Here is a 12,207-nt window from a genome sequence, read left to right as displayed (position 1 = left end):
GCCTGGGTGTGTGTGTGTGTCAGTGGGTAGCTTGCTTGGTGTGTGTGTGTGTTTGTCAGTGGGTAGCTGTGTTGGTGGGTGGCTGGGTTTGTGGCTGGCTGGGTGGGTGTGTTGCTGGGTGGGTGGCTGGTTTGTTGGCTGGGTTTGTGGCTGGCTGGGACCCACCTGTGGTTGGTGTGTGTGTTTGTGTGGTAGCTGCTGGGTGTGTGGTGTGTGTCAGTGGGTAGCTTGGGTGGCTACTGCTGGCTGCTGGGTGGCTGTGACCCAGTGTGTGCTGGTGTGTGTTTCAGTGGGTAGACTGCCCCACCCACACCACCCACACCCTGGGTGACCCACACAACTGTGTGGTGGCTGTGGGTGGCTGGGTGGTGTGGTGTGTGTGTGTGTGTGTCAGTGGGTAGCTGCTGGGTGTGTGTGTGTGTCAGTGGGTAGCTGGCTGTGTGTTGTGTGTGTGTGTGTGTCAGTGGGTAGCTGCCTGGGTGTGTGTGTGTGTGTCAGTGGGTAGCTGATGTGTTGGGCTGGCTGGGTTTGTGGTTGTTGTGTCAGTGGACCCACCCTGTGTGTGGGGTGCTTGCTACGTGTGTCACAGTGGTACTGGCTGGGTGTGTGTGTTGTGTGTCAGTGGGTAGTCACCCTGGGTGTGTGGCTGTGTTTGTGGGTGCTGGCTGGGTGCGTTTGCTGGGTGGGTGGCCCAATCTGGCAACCCTGGGTGGTTGGGTGTGTGTGTCAGTGGGTAGCTGGCTGGGTGTGTGTGGGTGTGTACCAGTGGGTAGCGTTTGTGCTGGCTGGTGGGTGGCTGGGTGTGTGTGTTCAGTTGGTACTGTTGTGTGTGTGTGTGTGTGTTGTCAGTGGGTAGCTGTGTTGGTGGGTGGCTGGGTTTGTGGCTGGCTGTGGTGTGTGCTGGGTGTGTGGCTGTGTGTGTTGTCAGTGGGTAGCTGTGTTGGTGGGTGGTGGGTGGTGGCTGTGGGTGTGTGTGTGTGGCTGGGTGGGTGTGTGTGTGGGTGTGTGTGTGTCAGTGGGTAGCTGGCTGGGTGTGTGTGTGTGTGTGTGGGTCAGTGGGTAGTGTGGGTGTGTGTGTGTGTGTGTGTGGCTGGTGTGTGTTGCTGGTTCGTGGCTGTGGTGTGGCTGGTGTGTGTCACCCAGTACTGACCGTGGGTGTGGGTCACCCACTGGCTGGGTGTGTGGTGTGTGGCTTCACCCCATGTGTTCTGGGTGGGCACTGGTGTTTGGGTGTGTAGCTTGGTGGGTGGTGTGTGTGTGTGTGTCAGTGGGTAGCTGGCTGGGTGTGTTGTTGGGTGGGTGGCTGGGTTTGTGGCTGGCTGGTGTGTGTGTGTGTGTGTGTGTCAGTGGGTAGCTGGCTGGGTGTGTTGTTGGGTGGGTGGCTGGGTGTGTGGCTGTGTGTGTGTGGTTGGGTGGGTGGCTGGGTGGTGTGGCAGTGGGTTTGTGGCTGGGTGTGTGTGTGTGTGTGTCAGTGGGTAGCTGGCTGGGTGTGTTGTTGGGTGGGTGGCTGGGTTTGTGGCTGGCTGGGTGGGTGGCTGGGGTGTGTGTGTCAGTGGGTAGCTGGCTGGGTGTGTGTGTGTGTCAGTGGGTAGCTGGCTGGGTGTGTGTGTGTCAGTGGGTGGCTGGCTCACTGTTGTGGTTGTGTCATGGGTATCTGGCTGGGGTGTGTGTTGTGGCTGGCTGGGTGGACCCCACTGGTGTGTGTGTCACCCACCAGCTGGCTGTGGTGTGGGTAGCTTGACTACCCACCCACCCACCCACACAGTCACCCATCTTGACCCACACAAACACCCAGTGGTGTGACCCTGGGTGTGCCCAGTGGGTTCACTGGCTGGGTGGTGTTGTACCAGTGTGTGTGTGGGCAGTGGTAGCTGGCTGGGTGGGTGTGGGTGTGTGTGGGTGGGTGGCTGGCTGGGTGGGTGGCTGGTGTGTGTGTGTCAGTGGGTAGCTGGCTGGGTGTGTGTGTGTGTGTGTGTGTCAGTGTGTAGCTGGCTGGGTGGCTGGGTGTGTGTGTGGGTGGGTGGTGTGGCTGGGTTTCCCCATCTAACCGACCCCAAACACCAGTGGGTACTAACTCACCCCACCCAGTGGGTTGCCCTGGGTGGCTGGGTGGTTGTGTGTGTGGTGGGTGCTCCAGACACAAACACAGTGGCTGGGTGTCGCTTTAACCCCCAACACCTGGGTGTTGTGGGTCAGTGGTGTAGCACTGACCCACCCACCCCCGACCACACACACACAGGCCATCGACCGACCTGCTGGGTGGGTGGCTGGTGTGTGTGTCGTTGGGTAGCCACTGTGGCACACACACACAGTCACCCATGGGTGGCACCCGCTGGTGTGGCTGGTTGGGTGGGTGCTGGGTGTTTTGTGGCGTGGCTGGGTGTGACCTGTGGGTGGGTGGCTGGGTGTGTGTGTGTGTCAGTGGGTAGCTGGCTGGGTGGGTGTGGCTGGGTGTGTGGGTCAGTGGGTGTGCGGCACCCACCCCCCACCCACAACACAGTGTCACCCATCACCGACCCACACAACAACCACCCACCTACCCCACCCAAATACCCGACCACCACTACAGTGACCCATCACACCCATCACAACACTCACCCACTGGGTGGGTTTGCCACCGACCCACCCACCTGACCCACACGACACCCACCCTGGGACCACCACACTCACCCACCGACCCACCCACTGGGTTTGTTGTCCTGGGTGGGTGCTGTGGTTGGGTGTGCTGGCTGGGTGGCTGGCTGGGTCACCCATCACACGGAACCCACTGGCTGGTCCAGTGGGTGTGTGTGTGTGTGTGTGTGTCAGTGGGTAGCTGCTGGGTTTGTGGCAGTGGGTATCTGCCTGAGTTTGTGTTGTGTGCTGGGTAGCTGGCTGGGTGGTGTTTGGGTGGGTCGACCCACACTGTGTCATTGGGTAGCTGGGTGGGTGTGTGTTTGTGGGTGGAGTGGTACAGGGTGGTGGGTGTTGTGTGTGGGGTGGGTGCTGGCTGGTGTGTACGGTGGTTACCTTGGCTGGGTGTGTTTGTGCTGGCCAGTGGGTGGGTGGTGTTGCCCCACACCTGTGTGTGGTGGGTGGCTGTGTGTGGGTGTGTGTGTGTGTGGGTGGGTGGCTGGGTGTGTGTGTGGCTGGGTGGGTGGCTGGGTGTGTGGCTGGTGGGTGTGTGTGGCTGCTGGTGTGTGTGTGTCAGTGGGTTTGTGGCTGGGTGTGTGGGTGGGTGGTGTGTTGACCCTGGTGTGCTTCTGCTGGTGTGGTACCAGTGGGTAGCTGCTGTGGGTGCTGGCATATCGGTGGTGTGTCAGTTGGTGGGAGCTGGCCACACCACCTGTTGGTGGGTTGCTGGGTTTGTGGCCACACACACCCTGGGTGTGTACCGACCCACACAACAACCCACCACCTTCACCCACCTTGTGTGTGTGACAGTCACCCACCCACCGACCCACACACACAGTGGGTAGGCACCCACCGACCCACACAACTGGCGACCCAAACACCTGGCCCGTGGGTGGGTGGCTGGTGTGTGTGTGTCAGTGGGTAGCTGGCTGGGTGTGTTGTTGGGTGGGTGGCTGGGTGGCTGGGTGGGTGGCTGGGTGTGTGTTGGGTGGGTGGCTGGGTTTGTGTGGCTGGGTGGGTGGCTGGCTGTGTGTGTTGTTGGGTGGGTGGCTGGGTGTGTGTGTGGGTGGGTGGGTATGTTTCGTGGGTGGTAGCTGGCTGGGTGGGTTGGTGGGTGTGGGTTTGTGTTGGGTGGGTGGGTGGCCGTGGGTGTGTTGGTTGGGTGGGTGGCTGGGTTTGTGGCTGGCTGGGTGGGTGTGTGTGTGTGTGGGTAGCTGGGTGGGCCACACTGGGTGGGTTGTGTGTGACCCCCACCCAAACCCGACCCACCCACCACCCACACACATGCTGGGTGTGTGTACCAGTGGGTAGCTGGCTGGGTGTGTGGTTGGTTGGGTGGGGTGGCTGGGTTTGTACTGTGCGACACACAACCCCACCCACCGACCCAAACACCGACCTGGGACCCCACCCACCGCGACCCACACACACAGTCACCCATCGACCGACCCACCAACAACCCCCCACCACCAAACACCTACCGACCCCCACCCACCCACCCCACACACAGTTCACCCATCTACCGACCCACACAACAACCCACCCAGCCACCGACCCAAACACCACCCACCCACCCACCCAACACCCACACACACAGTGTGTGGCTGGGTACCCATCCCACACCACCCCCCCACCCGGGTGGCTGGGTGTGTGTGCTGGGTGGGTGGCTGTGTGTGTGTGTGTGGCTGGGTGGGTGGCTGGGTGTGTGTGTCAGTGGGTAGCTGGCTGGGTGTGTTGCTGGCTGGGTGGCTGTGTGTGGCTGGGTGGGTGTGTGTGTGTCTGGGTGGCTGGCTGGGTGTGTGTTGGGTGTGGCTGGCTGGGTGGGTGGCTGGGTGTGTGTGTCAGTGGGTAGCTGGCTGGGTGTTTGTGGTGTGTGTGACCCATCCACCCACCCACACAACGACCGACCCACCCCCCACCCACCGACCCAAACACCGACCCACAAACACCGACCCGACCCCCTCACCACCGACTGGGTGGTGTGGCTGGGTTTGTGGGTGTGTGTGTGTGGGGTGGGTGGGTGGCTGGGTGTGTGTGTCAGTGGGTAGCTGGCTGGGTGTGGTGGCTGGGTGTGTGTGTCAGTGGGTAGCTGGCCTGGGTGTGTGTGTGTGTCAGTGGGTAGCTGGCTGGTGTGGTGGCTGGGTGTGGCTGGGTGGGTGTGTCAGTGGGTAGCTGGCTGGGTGGGTTGTGGGTGGGTGGCTGGGGGGTGGTGGCTGTGTCACCCATCGACCGACCCACACAACAACCCACCCACGACCCAAACACCTACCGACCCACCCACCGACCCATCATGGGTGTCAGTGGGTGTTGCTGGCTGACCGACCCACTTTATCACAACAACCCACCCACCGACCCAAACTCCTGTTTGGGTGGGTGTTTGTTTTGGCCTGGGTCACCCATCTACCGACCACACACACTGGTGTGGTGTCCCATCTACTAAATATTGACTCAAGGGGTTGAATACGTATGCAATCAATTATTTTCTGTTTTCATTTTTTTATTAATTTAGAACAATTTGTAGATTTAGTTTTTCACTTTGACATTATGGACATTTTTGTAGCACCCTGGGTGTTTTGGTGGGTGGCTCCAGGTACCCTGTGGTTTGTGGCTCCCACCCTGGGTGTGGACTGTGTCACCCACCTACCCTGGCTGGTGTTGTGTGGCTGGGTGGGTGGCCACCCACCCTGGCTGGCTGGGTGGGTGGCTGGGTGTTTGTGTCAGTGGGTAGCTGGCCCACCCACACAGGGTCGTGTTCCTGTTACCCACAGTGGCACCCAGTGGTACCACCCAGCCCCAACACCGACACACACACTGGCTACACCCATCGACCGACCCACACAACCACCACACCCACACGACCCCCGACACTTGGGTGGTTGACCCACAGGTCCCCACACCGCCACCCTACCCCACCCATGTGGTGACCCCAGTGGGTACTACCCACCCACTGACCCACACACACACCCCCCACGGACCTTGGGTGTGTGTGGGTGGGTGGCTGGGTGTGGGTGGGTGTGTTGGCTGGGTGGGTGTGCTGGGTTTGTGGGTGGCTGGGTGTGTGTGGCTGGGTGGGTGGCTGGGTGTGTGTGTCAGTGGGTAGCTGGCTGGGTTGTGTTTTCAGTGCAATGGAGGAAGCTGCTTCTTTGTTAATGCTCTGCTCCACTCCTCTTGCTCTGTTCTAATGATTGCCTTTGAGATGATGCCATGCGATGATGATGTGATATCTTCCAAAATATCCAGTGCCCTCTTCTTGTTTGCGTTTTCACTTATTTTTATATATACACTGGAGTGACTTAAAAACAAAAAGGTCAATGTCCTGGAGTGGCCCAGTCAAAGCCTGGACCTCAATCCAATTGAGAATATGTGGAAACAGTTGAAAATTGCTGTTCACCAAAGGTCCCCATCCAACTTGACGGAGCTTGAGCAATTTTAAGAAGAATGGGTAAAACTTGCAGAGTCCAGATGTGCAACTCTGGTAGAGACTCATCCAAACAGACTCATAGCTGTAATTGCTGCCACAGGTGCTTCTACCAAATACTGATTCAAAGGGGTGAATACTTATGCAATGAAATATTTTCTGTTTTCTATTTGTAATTAATTTAGAACAATTTGTAGATTTTATTTTTCACTTTGACATTATGGACATTTTTTTGTGTTGATCAGTGGCAAAAACTCTTAATTAAATCCATTTTGATTCCATGTTGTAGCACAATAGAATGTGGAAAAGTTCAAAGGGGTGAATACTTTTGAGAGTCACTGTGTGTGTGTGTGTGTGTGTGTGTCTTTCTCTCTGTGTGTGTGTGTTATATATATATATATATATATATATATATATATATATATATATATATATATTTATATACACTATTATATTATACAAATGCTTTCCAAGTTACCTTTATTCGGACTGGGCAATGTTCCCAGTTCATACGGAGATTGCTGTGAAACGCGTGCACATGGTGTGGATAACGAAGACTCCCAGCAAGAACATAAACACACATTTAAAAACCAGAGAAGCCCTTTTGCTCCAGCTCTGCTCACCCGGGTCCCAGTAGCGGATTAACCCATTAGGTGCCGTTGTGCTCAATGGAGGTCAGGCTACCTTGTCATTTTTTTTTATTGTTTATAACGGTTTAATCGTGGTTCAGCTTCCACATCACGGCTAGCGAATCCATTCCACTCCCCTCGCCGCTCTGTGAAGAGGTGTCTCCTTCCTTCTGTCCCGCGTCTGTCTCCACAGTCATGTCCAGCCGTGTGTCCTCTGGTCTGTGTTAGGGGTTAACTTTACCAGCCCTGGAAGATTTTAAAGACAGCAATCGAGTACCCTCATTATTTGCCGGTATCAATTTCTGCGCTCTGTAGTATGGTCGCGGCAGTACCGCTTTCTGCCCACTAGATGTCAGCGTTGACTCGTATATTATCGCCCGCGATACAGGCGTGTATAATACATTCCTTCTCGCCCTCCCATGACGGAGCTAAACTGCACGCAAACAATTACAGTACTCCGGCGATCAGAGTCATGTGGTTAGACAGACGGTACTGTAGATTGTAAATGCAGTTCGAGATCACTATTCTGTCGCGAAATAACATTGTAACCACAATTTCTGAGCTGTATAGAGGTGTATAGGAAAGAGAACTCCACTCTCAACACTGCAGAGCTGTATAGAGGTCTATAGGAAAGAGAGCTCCACTCTCAACACTGCAAAGCTGGAATGCAACAAGTAGAATATTGTCCTGTGTTTAGTATCTGTATCTGAGGACTGGAATTTGCAATAGAAATCCCACAGAATGATTGTAAAAGGGGGGGGGGGGGGGGGCAGTCAAAATTAATAACATTTCCAAAGCAGAAGGCAACAAGCAGAATTATGTTCTCTATCCTGTGCTCTGCTTTCTTGCTCTGTGCTCCTGTTCTGTGTTCCGTGCTCCGGTTCCGTGTTCCAGAGAGAGAGAGAGAGAGAGAGAGAGAGAGAGAGAGAGAGAGAGAGAGAGAGAGAGAGAGAGAGAGAGAGAGAGAGAGAGAGAGAGAGAGATGTCGTGTCACACAGAGGCTCTGTCCCTATTAGATACGAGAGGAGACTGCGACTGGTTGCTATGAAACCCTCTCCTCTCCTCTCTCCTGCTATTTATATCCTTCTGTTTCTTCCTCTCTGTTGCGTTACCTCTGGAGGCCTGAGTTCCAGTCTGGGGGGCTAGGTTGTGTGTGTGTGTGCTGTGTGTGTGTGTGTTGTGTGTGTGTGTGTGTGTGTGTGTGTGTGTCTGTGTGCTCTCTCAGTGCTGCGTCTTGTCTTGCAGATACAGTGCAGTGTTGTGGTTTCTCTCGGCTGTGCGTCTCGCTCTCTCGCTGTGGTTTCTCTCAGTGTGCGTCTCGCTCTCTCGCTGTGGTTTCTCTCAGTGTGCGTCTCGCTCTCTCGCTGTGGTTTCTCTCAGTGTGCGTCTCGCTCTCTCGCTGTGGTTTCTCTCAGTGTGCGTCTCGCTCTCTCGCTGTGGTTTCTCTCAGTGTGCGTCTCGCTCTCTCGCTGTGGTTTCTCTCGGTGTGCGTCTCGCTCTCTCGCTGTGGTTTCTCTCAGTGTGCGTCTCGCTCTCTCGCTGTGGTTTCTCTCAGTGTGCGTCTCGCTCTCTCGTGTGTTTCTCTCAGTGTGTCTCGCTCTCTCGCTGTGGTTTCTCTCAGTGTGCGTCTCGCTCTCTCGCTGTGGTTTCTCTCAGTGTGCGTCTCGCTCTCTCGCTGTGGTTTCTCTCAGTGTGCGTCTCGCTCTCTCGCTGTGGTTTCTCTCAGTGTGTGTCTCGCTCTCTCGCTGTGGTTTCTCTCAGTGTGCGTCTCGCTCTCTCGCTGTGGTTTCTCTCAGTGTGCGTCTCGTTCTCTCGCTGTGGTTTCTCTCAGTGTGCGTCTCGCTCTCTCGCTGTGGTTTCTCTCAGTGTGCGTCTCGTTCTCTCGCTGTGGTTTCTCTCAGTGTGCGTCTCGTTCTCTCGCTGTGGTTTCTCTCAGTGTGCGTCTCGTTCTCTCGCTGTGGTTTCTCTCAGTGTGCGTCTCGTTCTCTCGCCGTGGTTTCTCTCAGTGTGCGTCTCGTTCTCTCGCCGTGGTTTCTCTCAGTGTGCGTCTCGTTCTCTCGCTGTGGTTTCTCTCAGTGTGCGTCTCGTTCTCTCGCCGTGGTTTCTCTCAGTGTGCGTCTCGCTCTCTCGCCGTGGTTTCTCTCAGTGTGCGTCTCGCTCTCTCGCCGTGGTTTCTCTCAGTGTGCGTCTCGCTCTCTCGCCGTGGTTTCTCTCAGTGTGCGTCTCGCTCTCTCGCCGTGGTTTCTCTCAGTGTGCGTCTCGCTCTCTCGCTGTGGTTTCTCTCAGTGTGCGTCTCGCTCTCTCGCTGTGGTTTCTCTCAGTGTGCGTCTCGCTCTCTCGCTGTGGTTTCTCTCAGTGTGCGTCTCGCTCTCTCGCTGTGGTTTCTCTCAGTGTGCGTCTCGCTCTCTCGCTGTGGTTTCTCTCAGTGTGCGTCTCGCTCTCTCGCTGTGGTTTCTCTCAGTGTGCGTCTCTTTCTCTCGCCGTGGTTTCTCTCAGTGTGTCTCGTTCTCTCGTGGTTTCTCTCGGTGTGCTCTCGCTGTGGTTTCTCTCGGTGTGCGTCTCGCTCTCTCGCCGTGGTTTCTCTCAGTGTGCGTCTCGCTCTCTCGCTGTGGTTTCTCTCAGTGTGCGTCTCGTTCTCTCGCTGTGGTTTCTCTCAGTGTGTGTCTCGCTCTCTTGCTGTGGTTTCTCTCAGGGTGCGTCTCGCTCTCTCACTGTGGTTTCTCTCAGTGTGTGTCTTGCTCTCTCGATGTGGTTTCTCTGCAGAGCTGCAGCAGTAGCTGTGTTTCTGATTCAGCCCCGCTTGCCTCTCACCTCCTGCCTGGTGTGCCTTGGCTTTTTAATAAGCTTTACCAGACCTCTCTGTGCTTTACAATGCTTCCATATGCTTTACCAGACCTATGTGTGCTTTACAATGCTTCCCTATACTTTACCAGACCTCTCTGTGCTTTACAATGTTTCCCTGTGATTTACCAGACCTCTCTGTGCTTTAAAATGCTTCCCTATGCGTTACCAAACCTCCCTGTGCTTTACAATGCTTCCCTGTGAGAGAGAGGTGGAGGAAGTGACAGGGAAGCAGGCAGGCATCGTGTCTCTGCTGTGTGTCGTGTGATTTTCGAGAATGCAGAGTTCGTGGGGAGGGGGAGCAGGGTTTCCACGAAAGCATGCGAGCAAGAAGAGAGGTGGGTGGGGGCAGAGAGAGAGAGATAGAGAAGGGGCTGAGGTTAGTGTGGTCACATACACACACACAGAGCCAGGTTTACCAGTGCAAGCAGAGATGCACAGAGGATGGTGCAGCACTAACTCTCTATTTAATAAGTAAATAAATGAATCCTACTTATTCAGCTCAATCAAGGGAGTCCAAGATGAATACAGACAAACCATTTGCTCAAATAATTTACTACGGGTGTGATGTCATTTTGAGTTGATTATCTCAGGTTAATATATCTCTTTTGTTAATTTGCACAGCTCCCAAGAATGTTGGCTTTTCTTAACTTTTCTGCATTCTATGATTTTACTTCAGAACATACAAGACAGGCACCGTAACAATCCTTCTAAAAGATTCCCACAGTGACAGCACAGCAAAGTGTAATGAAGCACAGTGACAGTATGGGAAAGCATAGGCAAGCATTGTAAAGCACGGAGAGGTGTGGTAAAGCATAGGGAAGCATTGTAAAGCACAGCAAGGTGTGGTAAAGCATAGGGAAGCATTGTAAAGCAAAGAGAGGTCTGGTAAAGCATAGGGAAGCATTGTAAAGCACAGAGAGGTCTGGTAAAGCATAGGGAAGCACTGTAAAGCACAGAGAGGTCTGGTAAAGCATAGGGAAGCATTGTAAAGCACAGAGAGGTCTGGTAAAGCATAGGGAAGCATTGTAAAGCACAGAGAGGTCTGGTAAAGCATAGGGAAGCATTGTAAAGCACAGAGAGGTCTGGTAAAGCATAGGGAAGCACTGTAAAGCACAGAGAGGTCTGGTAAAGCATAGGGAAGCATTGTAAAGCACAGCAAGGTGTGGTAAAGCACAGAGAGGTCTGGTATCCAAGCTCCCCAGCCTTAGGGCTGGTATTATATTTTCTTGCCTGTGGGGGGTGGGGGGTTACTCTACTAGGTCGAGGCCAGGGAGTTATTAGCTGGAAATATCAACTAGATGAGCCCATGGAAAACATTTCTTCACCGTTGTTATAAAGTAGATACAGAGGGAGGAGGCTTCTCAAGGTAGCACTGTGCTCACAGAGACAGAGGGAGGGGCATGTTTTAAGGAGGATGGGTCTCTGTCCTCCTCAGGTGGGTTTGTCAGGGTTTCCTGCCTTGACCATAGAAACATGTGTCACATGCCGGGTCTGCACAACCACACCCGCAGCAGAACAAGCGTTCTTGAGCAGAGCATCTCGGGGAAATTTTGCTTCCAAAGTGAACTGGTTGTTTCAGCTTTTTTTTTTTTTTTCCTTCACACACGTGAAGACACACAGACATGCCCAAAAAGACTAAAGCACACACAAGCAGACTCACACCTGCTCTCTCTCACACACACACATTCAGACCTGCACGCACTCTCACGCACACACTCAGATCTGCATGCACTCTCTCACACACATACCTGTGCACGCTCTCTCTCTCTCTCTCACATCCAAACACACCTGCGGGCTCTCTCATGCACACACACTCAGATCTGCATGCGCTCTCTCACACACACACACACACCTGTGCACGCTCTCTCTCTCACATACACACACAGACCTGTGCACGCTCTCTCTCTCTCTCACATACAAACACACCTGCGCGCTCTCTCACAACACTCACACCTGTGCTCTCTCTCTCTCTCTCTCACACACACCTTCTCTCTCTCTCACACACACACACCGAGCGAGGCAGCGCAGAGCTGCAAACTCCAGTGATCTGAACCCTGAGTCAGCACACACAGGAGGGACTTCGCGCTCGTGAAAGTACACCTGTGGAATGAGATTAGCCAAACAAACAACAGAGACGAGAACGGCTTCTAACCTCTTTTAATGAACCCAAGAATACAGTTTAAAATCACAAGGCAAAATAATAAAAACAGGAAAAAAAAAAATCAATGTTACATCAATAATAATAATAAATCATGATCATCACCTCTCATCATTTATAAACGTTATATTACAGCTATTAACAGGAGCGCACAGCTGGTACAATTACTAGAAGCGTTTGTTTTTTTTTTTTGAGGTTTTACATTATAATTTTTTTTTTCTCCATTTTGTTTCATTTCGTCTCCATTATTATTATTGTAACATTTAAAAAATAAAAAAAACACATATCCAGAAAGAAAGAAAAGAGGAATTTTTATTTTATAACTATAAAATCTGTTAAAAATTACAATTACTACAATACAATCAACAGAACATGTTTACAAAATAACAGGGGGGGGGGGCGCTATGAACGAGAGAAGACAGATCTAGGAAGCAACCAAGGAAAAATAAAACACCAGAAGAGGGATGATTCTCAATAATAATAATACAACAGGATAATTATCAGAAAGATGATAAAACTCACTAAAAAATAACACGAAATAACACGCT

This window comes from Polyodon spathula, chromosome 24 (assembly GCF_017654505.1).
Source record: "Polyodon spathula isolate WHYD16114869_AA chromosome 24, ASM1765450v1, whole genome shotgun sequence".
NCBI classification, from domain to species: domain Eukaryota; kingdom Metazoa; phylum Chordata; class Actinopteri; order Acipenseriformes; family Polyodontidae; genus Polyodon; species Polyodon spathula.
The sequence above is the reverse complement of the archived record's forward strand: the minus strand, read 5'-3'. Positions refer to the sequence as shown.